We start from the raw sequence: 18,552 nt of genomic DNA, 5'->3' as shown, positions 1-18,552 counted from the left end.
TCATAATTTGGCTGGAAGGGATTTGGATTTGATATCCCCAGTGCAATAATACACTATATTGATTATATCAAATATAGTAAACTAAATATAGAAATCATATGAATTATATCAAATTATATCAAATATAGAAACTAAAACGTAAGCTAGGACTGACTTAAAAACAATGATGACACCTGATCTTTAGAGGCTGGTATATAAATCCAGCAAAGATCTAGCGGTGTACCCAAACGGTGAGATTCTTCAGAACAAACTGGGCAGGGGCCACCTGTGACATTCTGTCATCAGTTAAAAAATCAACTGCTTTCATTGCCTACACCTGGAACCAAGCAGGAAGCCCTGCACCTGGTCAGGTTGTTTGAATTTTGGAGGAGGCATATTCTACATTTGGAAATACTGGTAGCTTCTATCAAGCAAAATACCTCAAAGAAGGCCGTATTTAATGTGGGCCCAAAGAGTGGCAGATTATTTTCTGAGTTACAAGAGGTGGAAACTCATTTAAAGCCTTTGGGTCCTTATGATTCACACTCAGATGTAAGCTCTGTAGTATCTGCAGTTCACGCATATGCAGACCAGAGTGGATGCTGTTTTCTTTGCGATGATGGGAAAACTGAACAACAAGAGCCCCAAATAATCTTTCTTTATTCTGCTAATGTGTTACTAGAATGGTGATGGGTACATTCTACCTGTTCCATGCATTGTTACCTCTTCCAAGTGTACAGATGATTGGACTAGAATATTATCTGGATTATATGTGGTACTAAATGACTTCTTGTTTCTTTCCACCTCTGTGTGAGTAATGTTCTAAAATAATGCCTGGTAATAGTTGGTGATCAGTGCCTTACTGTCTTCTTAGCTATGTCTGAGTCATGTAGTTTCAGAATAGCACCTGCCAAATAATCAATTTTTAAAACATTCATTTCCCTCTCCCACTATGTGTGAGTACAGCGTGTATTTCATTACTATCAGGTATATATGAGGCACTCAGTGTGTGCTCTTTTTCTTCCATTGGTGTGTGAGTGATGTACTAGAGTATACCTGGCCTGTACCTGGTGCTCAATTCATAATTTTACTTCTTACCTCCTCATGAGGAAGTTCATGTTAGAAAAGCAGTTGTGACATACTAGGCCCTTGAATGCTTTTTTTTCCCTCTAAATGAGTAAGGTTGTATTTGAATGGTGTGTGGTGTATAATATGTGCTCAATATAAGCTTTTTTCCCCTATACATGAGTCATGTTGTCTAGAGTAGTTCCTGTACAACGCTGTAAATTTAGAATAATCTCTGGCATATATTAGGTGCTCAGTTCATGTTTTCCATTCCTTCTACTTGTGAGTAAACTCATATTAGAATTGTTTGTGGCATTTACAATGTGGGCAATGCATGCTAATTTAATCTCTTGTATGTGTAAGTGATACTGTTCTGATGTTTGTGTCCTTTAGAAGTGTTGATAAAGACGTGAAGGCATAATTTATTACCAAAATGTATGTGTAGATTTAAGACACCTACAGGTAGGGGCACTTAGGTGGCTCAGTCGGTTAAGCATCTGACTTCAGCTCAGGTCATGATCTCATAGTTCATGAGTTCAAGCCCTGCATCGGGGTCTCTGCTATCAACACAGAGCCCATTTTGGATCCTCTGTCCCCCTAACTCTCTGCCCTTCCTTGGCTTGTCCTCTCTCTCTCTCTCTCTCTCAAAAATAAAAAAAACCATGAAAAAAAGAACATTAAAAAAAAGATATGTACAGGTACATCCTATCATCAAGCAGATGTCTAATGAAATGTGATGGAGAATGAGCTTTGCTAGAATCCTGAAGGTTGGATAGACTTTACTGTGGTGCAGATAATGAAGGATCATCCAGACAGAGGACCATGAACCAATAAAACAACTGAATCGGAGTATGATTATGACTGCTGGGCTTTGAATATGGAGCTTACTGTGAGCCTAGGCTCTGCTCCTGGGTGATACTGAAGACGTCACGTAGTTCGCTGGTTCTCATACTCTAATTTCTCTATAACCTAAGTGCCTCAGCATGTCTCTAGCTTGTGTGTATAAATAAAGTCACAGTAGCACACATAATTATTGTAGTTGTTATTGTACTTTGCCTTGCTGACTCACACAGGATTCCTGCTTTGTGAAAAAGAATGCGCTCAGTAAATTCATAGGAACCTCTCTTTTTTCTAGGGGCCAGTCTATGTCTGCTGATGGGCCTCTCATACCAGGTCATCTCTCTCTCCAGGCCCTTCTGTGTCTACTCATCATGTGGTTCTTCCAGGGGAACACTGTACCCTAAAGCCAACCTTTAAAGGCCCATATGTGATTCTTCACAGAAATGGTGATCTTGAGTGTTAGGCTTTTGTCTTTCCTCGGGCACTGTCTCAAACTCTGTTTTCTCATATGGCCCTGGATGTCAAGGGGCAAAGAGACATGTACGGTAGAATCAAAGAATAATTGAACAGCAGACATTTTAACTGGCAAAGAGAAAAACTACACTGTGGTGATAAGATCCCTGGCTGGAATGAGTCTAATGATCATTCATTCAAGATGTAATAAATACATAGTAGGCTTCATAGCAAATAAGGCAGGAACCAGAAATCTAGTAACACATGGCATTCTCACTATCCTTGCCCTTATGGGTGCTTATTGATCAGTGAAGGTGATGGATATTTTAATAAATAATAATAATTCATTACATAATCTTTTATGGAGATAATACAGAAATGGGCCTTATTGGGAATGTTTCAGTTAGAGTATTAGGAAGAGCTAAAGAATAATAATCCAGGTATATTAGCACTTACGTTCCACTTTCACTGCTAAACCACTGCTGGGACATGTGTATATTCCATATATATTTGTGTGAATGCATGAATAAATGAATGCTGCCAAGATGAAAAATAGAAAAAAAAGCATGTTAAAAAATACGTAGGTGTGGAAAACAAAATTTTGTCAAGTTGCATACTGTATGTACTGTCTTTGATCCTTTATCTGCTCATCAGTAAAATGTGAATGTGGTGTTTCCCTTTATGGAGTGTTGTGGTGATAAAATTATACCCAAAGCACTCAGCGTTCTGTTAGTGTCAGTTCTTAAGGAAAAAACTCTAAGTCCCAAGAAGAGAAATAAGTTGAGCAGGATAAGGGGGCCACTTTGTCATGATGGGGTGTCAGCGGGTTTTGAGTTACGCCATCCTACCTCTCTGTAACGGACCCCAGGCCAACTTGGAAACATGGGGAAAACCAACAGTGTGGCTGAGTACTTTTCCAAGCATTGTGAGAATCTGTCCCCTAGGAGAGAGTAGCTGAGGTGGTGCTCCAGCTGCAATTGCCTGAAGATATGAGTTTAGAACAGTTGAGTTTGGGGATTATCTTCTGAGCTTGAAAAGGCTTAGCAAATATCTCTGTGTAAAATTCTAAGAAGACCATTTTCGTTTTCATTAAATGGTATAGATTCTTAGCTAAGGTACTGAGCTTTGGAATTAATAGATCAGCTTGGCTGTGTCCAGGCCATGCTTCCGGGTAAAAAAAGAAATGCCGACAGGAATTTTTTTTTTTTTTTTTTTTTTTTGGCATCACCTAACAAAAAGGTAGATGCTGTGTGAAGACAAAATGAACAAAAAGAGAGGGGAAAAAAGAAAATGGACACTCGAAGGTCAGAAAATTCATTCTTTCCCCAGTGTTATGCAACAATTAGGCTGACATGAGATGGGTGTTTCTCTCCTAAGAAAACCCTGATGTAAAAAAGAGGATGATTCTTTTGTTTTTGGATTGAACACAAGGTAGTATTTGTCGCTTCTGTTTATGTGAAAAGGTGATTTGATTTGCAAATTGAATAAATGTTCAGTCAAAACCTGAGATTATTTTTGCTAAGTAACCTTCCATTTTAATCTCTTTATGCAATAAGTGGAATATAAATAAAGTAGAAGAATGACCTGGGATTACTAAAGCATACATGGTTATATAATATATATCCTGCAGCTTAATTTGATCACGAGCCTTGGTACAGTATACATTTAATTTTGGCTGTTTTAGAGTGCTGTTTTAATGAAAATTAGACCATACTGCATATTTGTTCTGAATATTGCATTTTTTTACTCAGCAGTATGCCTTGAATAATTTCTGTGTCTATACATACAGATAACTGTTTTTCTGACAGCTCTATGATACTGTATGCCGTGAACCAACCACAGACCATAATTTAACACTCCTTTTAATACTTACTTAATAGATTATCTCCACTTGTTCCACATTATAAACAAAGTTACCATGAATATATTTATACAAATACCCTGACACTCTTGCTAGAGTGTCTCCACAGATTTCTAGAAACTGGATTTCTCAAAGGGTGTGTGCATTCAGTTTGACTTTTATTTTATTTTGGTTTTGTTTTGGAGCAGTCCCAAACTTACAGAATAGCTACAAGTACAATACAAATACTTGAATTTGTTATTGTGAGCTTGCTACAAATAAGTATATTTTCCTAGATGGCCATGGTACAATAATCAAAATCAGGAGGTTAACATTGATTTATTACTACTATCGATTTCTCAGGCCTCATTCAAGTTCCTACAAGCATTCCAATAATGCAATATTTAGCAGAAGATCCATTTCAGAATCAGACATTGTATTTAGTTGTCATGTCTCTTTATTTTTACTCATTTGGGAAAAGTTTCTATTCTTGATTTTCAAGACCTTGACAGTTTTGAAAAGTATAGAACAATTGTTCTATAGAATTCATAGAATGTCCATCGAAATAGGTTTGTTTGATGTTTCTTCACAATTATCTTCAAATTATACATACTTGGAAGAAATACACATCTTTGGCACAAACGTGACGTTGCATTACATCTGATCAGGAAGTGCAACATTTTAATTTGTGCTATTACCAATAATGTTCATTTTGATCATTTGATCAAGGTGGAGTCTTCCAGACCTGTCCATTGTAAGGTCACTATTTTATTTTCCTCTGTGTAATTAGGAAATATTTTATGGGGAAATACTTGAAATGATGTAATTATCTCTTTCCTCATCAAATGCTGATTCAGTTGTTTATTAATTTAGTTATATCTCTGATATAAGGATACATTATTTGTATTATATTTGCAGATTTTCTCCAGGTATGGGATTGCTCCAAAATAAACACACGGTTTCCTATGTGATTCAATGGGTATAATACATTACTCTCTTTGCTCACTTTCTTACTCTCAGGCACAAGAAGATGTTCCCAGCTCACCTTCTACTTGCCTTCTCAGCCTTTGAATTAGCCATTTTTCCAAGGATTTCTGATTTCTTTTTTAATGGATACTGATATTTAGAAGCCAAAATCTGGGTGCTAGATATGCTCATTGCTATTGGGCTATCACTATTCTTTACTCTAATTCCAATCCAACAATTTAGGACTCATTTTAATTTTCTCCCCTTCCATATATGTGAACCCTTCTCCAACAGTGAGAAACCTGGCTCTAATTTTCCTTAGTTTATATAATTTGACCAACCCCCCTACACATAAGCAATCTCCCATCACTGCTGCCACCTGCTCTCTTGCACGGGATACCCTTTACACCCTTTGGGACTCTGAAATCCCATGCTAAGTCATGCCCCCATATAGGTGTTCTCCTCATTTGGCTTGGGTACTACAATCCCACAAATGGGTGTCCTCCTCATCTCTGTTGGACTCTGACACCTCATGCAAGGCTCCTTCTCACATGGATGCCCTGTCTACATTTTGGACGAATGACACTCTCACCAGGCTACTTCCATGCATCAGCTTTCTCCACACTCTGCTTGAATGCTGGTACCCCACACTAGGTCATCCCTACATATTGACACAATTTCTGCTCATCTTGGACTCTGTACCTTCTTTGTGGAAATCTTCCTTTCTCTCCTCAGACACTGAGATCGCACACCATGTTCCTCTCCTTTAAGATGCTCTTTTCAGCCTGCTTGGGCCATTACCTTACAGTTGAAGGTTTAAGCCTCTCATGCATTTAGATTCTGATGGGAATAATTTCATTTATTCATTCAAAAAAGTTTTCCATACGGGGTGCCTGGGTGGCTCAGTCGGTTAAGTGTCTGACTTCGGCTCAGGTCATGATCTTGCAGTTTGTGAGTTCGAGCCCCACATCGGGCTCTGTGCTGGAAGCTCGGAGCCTGGAGCCTGCTTCGGATTCTGTGTCTCCCTTGCTCTCTGCCCCTCCCCCACTCACACTCTGTCTTTCTCTCTCTCTCTCAAAAATAAATAAACATTAAAAAAAAAGTTTTCCATGTAGAAGATTGAACAACTGGAGGATTTCATGTGAAAATACTACTTTCAGCTTTTTGTGAAACTCCAAAAGGATCACCAACCATGGGCTATCTCCCCTCATGGCATGGGAGCTGAAGAATGGTTATTCCCCTTAGATAATGGAAACTGGATCCTTTCCCTCACAGTCTGCACTTGGCTTGCTTCTTATATTTACCTAAATTGAATTAGCACCTGATTGTTTGGACCCTGGTCTCCAGCGCCCATATTTGTATATTACTATATTTTACTGTATATTATTATATTTGTATTCTATAGGAATTAGAGAATACACTTCTTACTTCTGTCAAGTTCTGTGCTAGGCTCTGCTATGGCCTACTATTGCCTTCAGATATATTTTATTTCCCCATGATAAGGATGAGAGACTGTTTAAAAAGATTAAAACAAAGTTATAAAAGATACAAATTAATTTCCATATTTTCTGTTATGTAATTGAATGCATTATCTGTCAAGAACTTGAGCAGATTTAGGTTCTAAAATAGATGACGTGGTACTCAATGGGGAGTTAATACAGGTCATTTTGGTTTTGGGTAGCCACTTACAGAAGACATTTGACCTTAATAAGGGATAGGTATTAAGATGATGTTTGTGAAGCAAAAAATAAACAAAACAATGACAACAAAACCTGACTTTTTATTTTATTTAAGAGAGGGAGATAGAGAGAGAGAGGGAGTACGAGTGGGGGAAAGGGGCAGAGGGAGTGAGAGTATCTTAAGCAAGCTCCATGCTCAGTACAGAGTCCAACACAGGGCTCGATCTCATGACCCTTGGAATCATGACCTTAGCTGAAATCAATAGTCAAATCAAGCATCGGATGCTGAACTGACTGAGGTGCCTCCCCCCACCAACTCTTCTTGAAAGATGCTCTTTTCGTTGTGGTATTATTCACAATAGTCAAGATATGAAAACAACCTAAGTATCTGTTGATGGGTGGATAAAGAAATAGCGACAGATAGATCCATGGACACATAAGATGATACAGAAATGAAGAAACTCCTGCCATTTGTGAAAACATGGATGAAATTGGAGAACATTATTTTAAGCGAAATGAGCCAGACACAGAAAGACAAATATTGCATAATACCACTTATATGAGGAATATAAAAAAGTCAAATCTAGGGAAACAGAGTAGAATGATGGCTGCCAGGGTCTGGAGACTGGCAGAAATAGGAAGATGTTGGTCACAGGGTAAAAACCTTCAGTTACAAGATGAATAAATTCTAGAGATCTAATGTACAGCATAGGAACTGTAATTAATAATACTATATTGTATACTTGACAGATTTTTAATGTTTTATTTGTTTTTGAGAGAGGGAGAGAGAGAAAGTGAGTTGGGGAGGGGAAGAGAGAGAGGGGGACAGAGAATCCAAAGCAGGCTCTCTGCTGAGAGCAGACAGCCCAATGCAGGGCTGGAATTCACCAATCATGAGATTATGACCTGAGCTGATGTCAGACACTTAACTAACTGAGCCACCAGGTGCCCCTGCTAAGACAGATCTTAAGTGCACACACACACACACACACTGGTAATTATGTGAGGTGATAGATATGGTAATTAGTCTGATTGTGGTAATCAGGACACAAGGTATATTTATATAAAAATACCACACTGTACATCTGAAATATATGCAATGTCAGTCATACCTTTATAAAGCTGGGGGAAAAACCTGACTCCCAAATTAAAAAAAAAATAATAAAAATAAAACCTAACCCAATGTCTTCCGTTTAATACAAATACAAATAAAATAAATAAAATGTGTCCTTCCCTTTCCAACAACAACAACAAACAGCAATGAAAAGGTGCAGTGAAGGACTCATGCCAATTGCAGATAATTGCTGATTTAATAATAAACAGAAGAAAACAAAATTAGAATAGGAAAGTCTCCATCAGGAATAATGATTTGTCTCTAGCATACCAGCCTCATGGAACTCAAACTAGTCAAGCAAGAACATAACGACTTCATTTTATGGAACTTCACAGTCATTGTAAAACATTCAAAACTGAGAAAGTATAGTATTAAGGGTGTACTGAACTGAGAAGCTTTTTTTCTCAGAATACAACCATGAAAAAGAACACTGCATTCAAATGGATTGTGCTCTTGACTGTCTTTGGTGTCTAAGCAATTTTTATTTACTCTCTAATTTCCTAATTTGACCCAACACCAACATAAGAGCTGTAGGGTCTCTGATCTTGTCCATAGATTTACATTTTACAAATGGAACTAACCCTCTGGTGAAGGCGTTAATTTATCAAATATCTTATCATTTCAATTACACATTTTTTGTAGGCTTTTGCATAATTACTTTGCATCTGGAGCCCAAAAAGAGCCTTACAAGTTTTTCTCTTGTCTCTTATCTGGAAAAGAAATAGATATTTTGAAAGTCCCAAGTCATTATTCCAGTCTTCAAAACTGCCAAGGGCACTAAAAAGTACATCTTACATTTATATATGTATTTCTTCAATACAGCTTAACATCATGCAATCATTCTTTGAATTTAATATTTATTGAGCATCTATTATGTTCCAGGCAATGATCCAAGTGTCATGGAAGGACGAATTATGCAGGTGTATAATGCATCATGTATATATCAGATGTCATGGGATTAAAAGAATTGAGTCATGTATGGACCCGGCCTTCCAGAAAATTATAAGAAACCAAAGAAGATAAAAAATACAAAAAAATAATTTTAACAGTAGGTAAACGACCACAATAAGGATCATGAGAGATGTATGATAAAAGACTAAGAAAATACATGGGAGGTGAGATCTAATTTCTGTATGGAGAGCTGGTGGGATGGGGTGAGGTGGGGTGTGGTGTGGAGAGTGGGAACCAGAAAACCCTCATGGAGGAGGGTGATCTGAATATCTGCACACACTGAGAATTTGGTAGGTTTATTTAAAATATCCATAACTTTCCCAATATTAAAAGAATTATGTCTATGTGGCATAAGCAGTTTTATATTGGGAACAACAGAACAAAAAAGGAAAGCTAGACACACAGGTGAGAACCTGTCCTTTTTTTTCTCACATTGGCACAATTCTAGGCAATCCTTGTCTGCTTTGGTTAATATTTATCAACAGTATTTTGAAGAATATATGGAACTCTTTAGGCACTCAATACATATTTAATTAATTAGGGGTGTCTGGGTGGCTCAGTCGGTTAAGCATCCAACTTCAGCTCAGGTCATGATCTCACGGCTCGTGGGTTCGAGCCCCACGTCGGGCTCTGTGCTGACAGCTCAGAGCATGGAGCCTGCTTTGGATTCTGTGTCTCCTTCTCTCTCTGTGTCTCTGTTTCTCTTTTTCAGAAATAAATAACTGTTACAAAATTTAAAAAAATACGTATTTAAGGAATTAAAGACAAAATCTTGGACATAAACATCTTATGATCCGGGCATCTTTCCTCATTCACGGGTGACTTAAAGTCTTAGCGAACAGATGGAGATTACAGGAACAAATGACATATATAGAATACAGTATTTTTCTTTCATTGTTTGTTTTTGACTAGCTCTTCATCTACTTCGTATTAATTTATAAACTAAAACATTGGGGTAATCATTGTTTCTTAAAAGAACTGCAAAAATCCATCTCCATCAAATGTCTTCTATTTATTAGAACTGTGGGGAAGTGGGATCCAATCAACCTTCATCGTTCTACAGTTCTCATACAAGCCAGCCTGACTCAAAGCTCATGTGTTGATCTTATATTGGAATTTCTACAAAGCAGTGCTGGGCATTGCAGGGTCATTTGGTTTTAACATCTTAAACCAATAGCAAATAAATGAGGCAAAAATGACAAACAAGATCACTGCTGATAGAAGGTTATTGTCTGGGCCAAAAGCTATATGGTATATTAAATATTAATATAAGGGTTGAGATATTTTTTTCTCCAAGATTTGTCCTGTGGAACTGTATTAATCCCATCAGCAGTTACAACATCTTATATTTATATTGAGTGTTGTATTTAATGGCATTTTTATCATTTGAAGAAAAGTGCTAGATATCATTTGACAGTCTAAAAAAAGTAGGTGAGAGAAACAGTGGCCTCCAGTTTATAGATAAGGAGTGAGTCTTAGGAAGAGTAAAGCCCAAATTCACAGATCTGGTAAAGGGCAGAGCTGGGACATTTCCAAATCCGTCCCTCTGGCACTACCTTTTTCCATTAGAATTCTGCTTTTCATAGAGGAAGAAAAGCCAGTAGGCTAATGATGCAAAATAAGTTAATCTTGTCTAATAGCCATGTTCATATTCTGGACTTCAGGCAGCTAAGAAAAAGAAATAGGGAGAGAAAGGTGATATAGAGCAGAATGAGTTCATGATCAAAGTCTCTGCTATTTCCCGCTGAGAGTGTGAGATTTACTGCTGTCTCCCCAGGGGAAAAAGCCAGATCGTTATTTCATACTTGTGGAAAAGAACTACTGACATGAAGAGATGCTGCTCATTCTGTTCTTAGTTTTCCAACTGCAACCATAATCAGAGGAAAGTAGTGGCCACAGATGAGAATGAGATTACTTTTCACATAAAATTGGATAAAGGAGCCCTGCTTCCTTCTTTGAAGTATTCCTTGAAAAAAAATGCACACTTTCCTATTGAGGATCTTACAAATTATTGCTTTTAATGGATCTTGCAACATAAAATGCACTGTGCTTGAACTCCAAACTTGTGTCATGCCTTGGTGAGTATTTTATGAATTGTAAAATTGGAAAGTAAGTTAAGATACAAAAGTGGCTGCTGGCTCCTCCATCTGATAAATCTTATTTGGGATTAGTATGTAATATCCCTTTTAAGACCTCTTTCATTTCTTTTTTATGGAGTTTAACTGAATACCAATAAAAATGAGGAAATTCTATCCATGTATCTTTGCTTCTTCCTTGTTAACTGTATTACTTGGCTGTGCAATTTTTTTTCTTCTAAATGATCACAGGCTTTCTGAAAATGTCAGCATCAGATGTAACTGTGTTTCCAGTTTTCAGACATTGCACCATGACTGATCCTATAGTGAAGATATACATTTTTAAGATAAATGTAAACAGGGCATGATCAGCTTCTAGAATGACAGAGTGAGGACCTTGAGGAACTCACTCTCCCTCTAAAACAACAAAAATACAGGCAAAACAATGGAAATAAATCATTTCAGAATTCTGGCAATTAACCCCAACCACAGAATAAACTGAAAATTTTCTATACAAGACAAACTGCTGCACTTTGGGAAGACGCAAGGTCTGTGATGCTTGAGCTCAGAGCTGTTCTCATCTTCTTTCACTCCCTCCCCAGTTTAGTAATGTAGGAGGCAAAAGACAGCATCACTGCAGAAAATGAAAAAACTGGACAGCTTTTGGAGTTCCATTAAAAGTATCATCCCCTGTGCAGAGTCAATATTTTGCCTGAACTTTCAGCTCTCTAGGAAATTTCTATGCTTAGGTGGCCATCTGAATGACTCAGGGCTTAGTTCAGTGGGAGGTGGAGAGACCTGATACCAGAGTGATTACAAACAACTCTATTTATAACAAAGAAAAATACAAGGCCTGGGAGAAAGAGGAAAGTGAACCCACATACACTGGGAAAAAAAGCAACCCTTGAGGGGACCAGATTTTGGATTTAGTAGACAAAGACTTTAAATAAACTACTATAAATATATTCAAAGAACCATAGGAAACCATGTATAACGAATGAAAGGAAAGTGTGAAAATAATACTGGTAATGGCAACTGCATGGGCATTTTGAAAGGCAGTATAAATGTATTCTTGTTTGCAATTCTTCCCTCTTCAATCTGTTTTAAATTTACAACTGCATAACAATAAACACAAAACGTAATGGGCTTATAATGCATACGGATGTACATTAGGAGATTTGTACAGACAAAGGAGGGAGAGAGAAAAGGGGTATTTTAGAGAGGAAATAAGTTTTTGCATATTATTGAAATTAAGTTAGCATTAGTCAACTAGATTGTTTTATTTTTATTTTTATTTTATTTTTAACGTTTATTTATTTTTTGAGAGACAGAGAGAGACAGAGCAAGAGCAGGGGAGGGGAAGAAAGAGAGAGGGAGTCACAGAATCCAAAGCAGTCTCCAGGCTCTGAGCTGTCAGCACAGAGCCTGACGCGGGGCTTGAACCCACGAACCGTGAGATCATGACCTGAGCTAAAGTTGGACGCTTAACCTACTGAGCCATCCAGGTGCCCCCCCTTCCTTTTTTAAATTTTTTTTAGATTGTTTTAAATTAAGATGCTAATTGTAACCTCCAGAGTAACCTCTACAAAAAATAAATAAATATAGGGAAACAAACAATAAAGGAATTAAAAAGGTACACTAGAAAATATATATTTATCAAAAATAGAAGAGAACAGAGAATCCAGAAAAAAAGGCACAAGACATTAAGGAAAAGAAATAGCAAAACGATGGCTATAAATCTTCCCTTATCAGCAAATGCATTAAATGTAAGTGAATTAAACACCTCAATCATAAGAGAGATCTATCATCAGAATAGATATACAGGATACATGCTTTAGATTCAAAGAGACAAGTATATCAAAAGAACAAGAATGGAAACATTCAGATGAAAGTGGTAATCAAAAGAGAACTTCAATAGTTCTATTAACATCAAGCAAAATAGACTCTGAGACAAAAATCATTATTAGAGATTAAAAAAGACATTTTATGATAAGAAGGTCAATTCTTCAGGAAGATATAAAAATTATAAACATATACGCACCTATCCACAGATCCCTTAAACACAAGAAGCAGAAAAGAAAAAAAAAGACATAATTTAAGAGAGAAATAGACACTTCAACAATAATAACTGCAACTTTAATGCCTGACTTTCAATAATTGATGGAATAATTAGGGAGCAGATAGACAAAGAAACAAAAGGCATGAACAATACTATAAACTAAGTAGACATGAATTTTATAGAACACTCCATCCAATAGCAGGTCACACACTCTTCTCAAGTTTTCATGGAACAAAATCCAGGATAGGCCTTATGTTAAGCCATACGATAAACTTCAATAAATTCAAGAGGATTGAAATACAAAGTATGTTCTTGGCCACGAAGAAATTAAATTAGAAATCAGCAGCAGCAGAAAATTTGAGAAATTCACAAAAATATGGAAATTAAACACTTTCCTAACTAATCAGTGTAGCAAAGAAGAACTTAAAAAGGAAATTAGAAAACACTAGGAAGAAATTAAAATAAGGCACAACAGGGGTGCCTGGATGGCTCAGTCGGTTAAGGGACTGACTCTTGATTTTGGCTCAGGTCATGATCTCACGTTCCATTAGTGAGATAAAGCCCTGTGTGGGGCTCTGCACTGGACATGGAGCCTGCTTAAGATTCTCTCTTTCTCTTCCTCTGCCCCTCCCCCGCTCATGCTCTCACACTCTCAAAAAAAAAAAAAAAAAAAAAACAAGCAAAACACCAAAAAAACCTAAGACACAACATATCAAAACTTCTGTGATGTTGCAAAAACAGTACTTAGAGGGAATTTATAGCTGTAAATAACCACATTAAAAAAAGAAGAAAAGACAGAAATTCATTAAGCTGAACTCCACCTTAAGAATCTAGAGAAAGAAGAACAAACTAAACCCAAAGCAAGCAGAAGGAAATAATGCAGTTTAGAACAGAAATTGAAGAAATAGGGAATATGAAAACAATACAAAAAAAATCAATCACACCAAAAGTGGTTCTCTGAAAAGACTAACAAAATTGACAAATTCAGCTAGTCTGGTCATGAAAAGAAGATGGATGATTCCAATTACTAAAGTCAGTAATGAAAGGGGGAACATCACCACTAATATTACAGAAGTAGAGTAATAAGGAAATATCAACTACCCTATGACAAGAAATTATATAACTTAGACAAAATGGACAAAGTCCTAGAAAGACAAGTGGTAAAAATGTATGCACGGGGCAGGCTTGGAGAAAAGCTATTTGAGTTTCCAGGGTCTCAGAACACAAAAGTGGCTACAAAATACTTATTTTTGGGAACTAATGTATGTCAAACACAGCACGATTCGAGAAACTCCAAATAAACTTATTTTTCAGCTCTTTAGAAAGCAGCGAGAAAGAGAAAGCAGGCTCTTAAATATGATTTCTCTGGCCATATCTGCCTGATAAACTGCCCTGTGACTTTATGAAAGGCCATTTGTTTGTAGATGATTTGTTTCTAAAACTCACTGTAGTAATATAAACCAGGGACAGGAAAATTGCTTTATTTATGTCCTATATAAGTAGAGCTTTGTTTTTTCTGCTTCAGACTTTAGTAAGCCACATGTTTGAGAATTCTCATAGGGATCTTTTTCTCTCCCATACTCAACACTGCTTTTTGGATAGTTTTTGAAATGGCAAATAGCATACAGTTGGACACGTACTATGTCCTGACTACAAAATATATTCTTTTCCAGCTGTTCAGTATGTGTTTCACTGTGTGAGAAAACTCGTCTACTTGGGGTCATAATATTTCAAATATTTTCACCCATTTTTTTTTTTATTTGGGAAAAAGTCATGGCTCACAGTAATTTTTAATCTGGGGTAGAGTGGCTTTGTTTTCTAGGACTCTTAGGTTTATGTCCTGAAATTAATCAGTCCATATCAAATAAGTACTAACAACATCATAGCGCTGCATTGGTCACTGTGGGGGAAGCAAAGATGTATTGAGATCTTGAGCATAAAGAATTTATATCCATCATTACAGTCGTCCTCACCCATACTCATCCTTGGTTAGGCATTCCTCATCTGTTACTTAGTGTTTTCTCTGACTATATTCCTCAGTCATATTCTAGTCCACAGTTTGCTTTGCAAACGTTTTCTCCCAGCCTGTACCTTGTGCTTCATTTAAAGGGTTTCTTTTGCAAAGAAGTTTTAAAATTATATAAAGACACTTAAATAGCAGGCTGAAGATTCTGAGCTTATTACTAGATCAACATTTCTTGAGGACTTCCAATGAGCTGGCTTTCTGCATAGTCATCATCTCCATCACTGATTTTAGCTGCTTCTAACTTTTCTGTGAAACAGGCATCACTTCCTCTTTTACAGAGGAGGAATCTAATGCCCTAGAGTTCCAGTAAATTGTATGCATAAGTTGTGTCATTCCTTAGTCTTCACTGTTTTGCTATGTTATGTTATTTTGCCGTTGATTTATTTGGAGGGATGTCACTACATTTGTGGGAGAGTGGGACATTTTAGGGCTTCATGAATTACTTTGTAATTAGAACCTTCTTCTTATGAAAAATAATTCAGTCACAGCCACGTGAAATCAATGAGGTTTCCCTTTGGACTCTTCCAATTTGGTTATAAAGTTTCAGGGTCTGGTGATGTGAGCAGTACGTAATTATTTCACTTGATATTTGCATCTTGCTAATTATTCTTTTTAAAATGATTTCCTCCTCCATGGCATTTTCATAGTCATAATGAACAGTTAGTCTCTTTGATTATCTCATGCTCTCCCAAATCCTGAATGGCGTGCAAAAGCACAATAGCTCATTCTCTTATAAGCAACAGAATCTCCCACAGTATGGCCGAAACAGATGCTTTAATACATGGTATTCATATTATGGCATTTGTAATTAATTTATGAAATAAATATGGCATGCTATGATTATTGTGCTGCTTCATCACTCCTCTTACTGACTTGTGGTTCTCTGACACTAGACCAATATGGGAATTTTAAGATAACCCAGACTATAAGGAACTGTGTATAATGATGCTCACCTTCCCAGTACATACTCTACATTCATCAAGCTGGCCATATCAATAGCTGCCATCTAAGATTAAGTGTCAAGGGCTTCACTGTGACTGGTTTTATTAGTCACTCAGTGAAAATTCAAAAAAAAAAAAAAGGGAAGAAAAACTCATGAGAGAAAAAAGGCTCACATATATTATCCAAACTCTGATAGGTTTATATTTAAGTCGTATCACTCTTTACTCCTCTATCTACAAAAATGCCAATGTAATTCTGTGAAACATCTTCTTAGAGCCTAATGTCGGAGCACAAATTGTGATGTGTTGTACGTTTGGAATTGTGGACCTAACAACGAGATGTTCTGCAAATAGGTATTTGGATATCTGAACTGGTAGGATGAAAGTTTTACCTATATTGATTATATTTTCACAGGGCTATATTCACATTACAAGTGAGGGTTTACAATGATGTAAGCCTGAACTGACAGAGATGAAGACCAAGAAAAACTGACATACCCTACAAAATGGGATCTTGATAAACTTTTACTCGTTTCAGAAAGAATAAATAGACATACCAACATGGAAGCTTTAGAGAACAGATTGCAAATGAAGAGAAAGGGGTTTTGATACAGGTGACTGAGGGAGAGAGAACAATTATAAATTTTATTCCTCAACCAAAAGAATATTTCAGATGACTGATAGTATCAAGAAGATGGAAAGCATGGCTGACTCCTTTTCATTGGGTTGGTTCCTTCTCATTTTTTGAATCTCAACTTAAAAGTCATCTTTTCAAGGGGTAGGATTGGGAGGGACTTTTCTGATAGCTACATAAATTAGGACAGCCCTTTTATTATGGCGCTTTGCAATTTATTCATTTCCTTCACAGTACTAATTATAACAAAATTATGCACTTAGTGGTTTTTTAAAAAATTTTCTTTAATGTTTACTTGTTTTTGAGACAGAGAGAGACAGAGCACAAGCAGGGGAGGGGCAGAGAGAGAGGGAGACACAGAATCTGAAATAGCCTCCAGGCTCCGAGCTGTCAGCACAGACCCTGACACGGGGCACGAACCCACAAACTGCGAGATCATGACCTCAGCTGAAGTGGGATGCTCAACTGACTGAGGCCACCCAGGCGCACCTGCACTTAGTTGTTTTAATTTTATTCTCTGTCTTTCTAATAGGACATAACTCCATAAAGACAGTGATAATACAGCACCCAATAGGTTTCTTGGCAAAAAGTAACAGGTAAAATGTAATGACTAATTTAGTAAACCAATAAGAAATAGGGGAATATGAGAAGAGAACTGGTTGACCCAGGAGAAAACAAAAGCTGTTGAAAAAAGTGTAAAAGAATTTTGTCCCAGAAAAACCTATAAATCCAGGTTCCAAATTTCCTTTCACATTTTTTTAAGAAACAATGCTATACAGCTTATTCTAGAACAAAGAACATGGTAGAAAATACATCAATTGATGGAACATTGTGGTTCATGGTATAGAATTTGATCCCCATAGTACCAGAGTTGGTAATCTGCATCTACCGTTATCAGGGGTATAACAATAGGGTAAATACTCAGCATCTTTAAAATTCATTTTATTTATCAGGGGACCTGGGTGGCTCGGTTGGTTAAGCATCTGACTTTGGCTCAGGTCATGATCTCATAGTTTGTGAGTTCGAGCCCTGTGTCTGGCTCTGTGTTGACAGCTCAGAGCCTGGAGCCTGCTTTGGATTCTATGTGTCCCTCTCTCTCTGTATCTCCCCTGCTCACACTCTGTCTCCTTCTCTCTCTCTCTCTAATGTAAATAAACATTTAAAAAATTAAAAAAAATCATTTTATTTATCTATAAAATAAGCATAAAAATAAATCCCACTAAATAGAGTTGTGGGGACTGGTTATGAAATTTTATATAAACTGAACATCACAGGACAAATAGAGAACAGTTAGTAAAAATTTACAATTTATCCTGTATCCAGATAATAAACACTTATCATACATAAGCTACTAGTATCATTTTTATGTTAAATGAATAAACTCTGATAGTAAAATCCAACATGGCATGTGGCTCATCAATGTACAAATACCTTTAAGAAATGGCCAACCAGGGGCGCCTGGGTGGCTTGGTCGGTTAAGCGTCCGACTTCGGCTCAGGTCATGATCTCACGGTCTGTGGGTTCAAGCCCCGCGTCGGGCTCTGTGCTGACGGCTCAGAGCCTGAAGCCTGTTTCAGATTCTGTGTCTCCCTCTCTCTGTGACCCTCACCCATTCATGCTCTGTCTCTCTCTGTCTCAAAAATAAATAAACGTTAAAAAAAATTAAAAAAAAAAAAAAAGAAATGGCCAACCAGAATTACCATGTATCATGTTAGTATCATGACTAAATGAGAATTCATGATGGCTTAATAGAACCTATTAGCTCAATATTATATTTATATTTCTTTCTAAAGAAAAAATATAAATGATAATATGGTAGGGTATTTAAAATGTATTAAAAATAAAACTTCAGCAGCCATTTTTTAAAAGCTTTTAGAAAATTAGAAATGTATGAAAGCTTCTGGATCATTTAAAGAACATATCAACTCTG

Source organism: Panthera leo, chromosome A3 (genome assembly GCF_018350215.1).
Source record: "Panthera leo isolate Ple1 chromosome A3, P.leo_Ple1_pat1.1, whole genome shotgun sequence".
Classification (NCBI taxonomy): Eukaryota; Metazoa; Chordata; class Mammalia; order Carnivora; family Felidae; genus Panthera; species Panthera leo.
Note: the sequence above shows the minus strand (reverse complement) of the source record.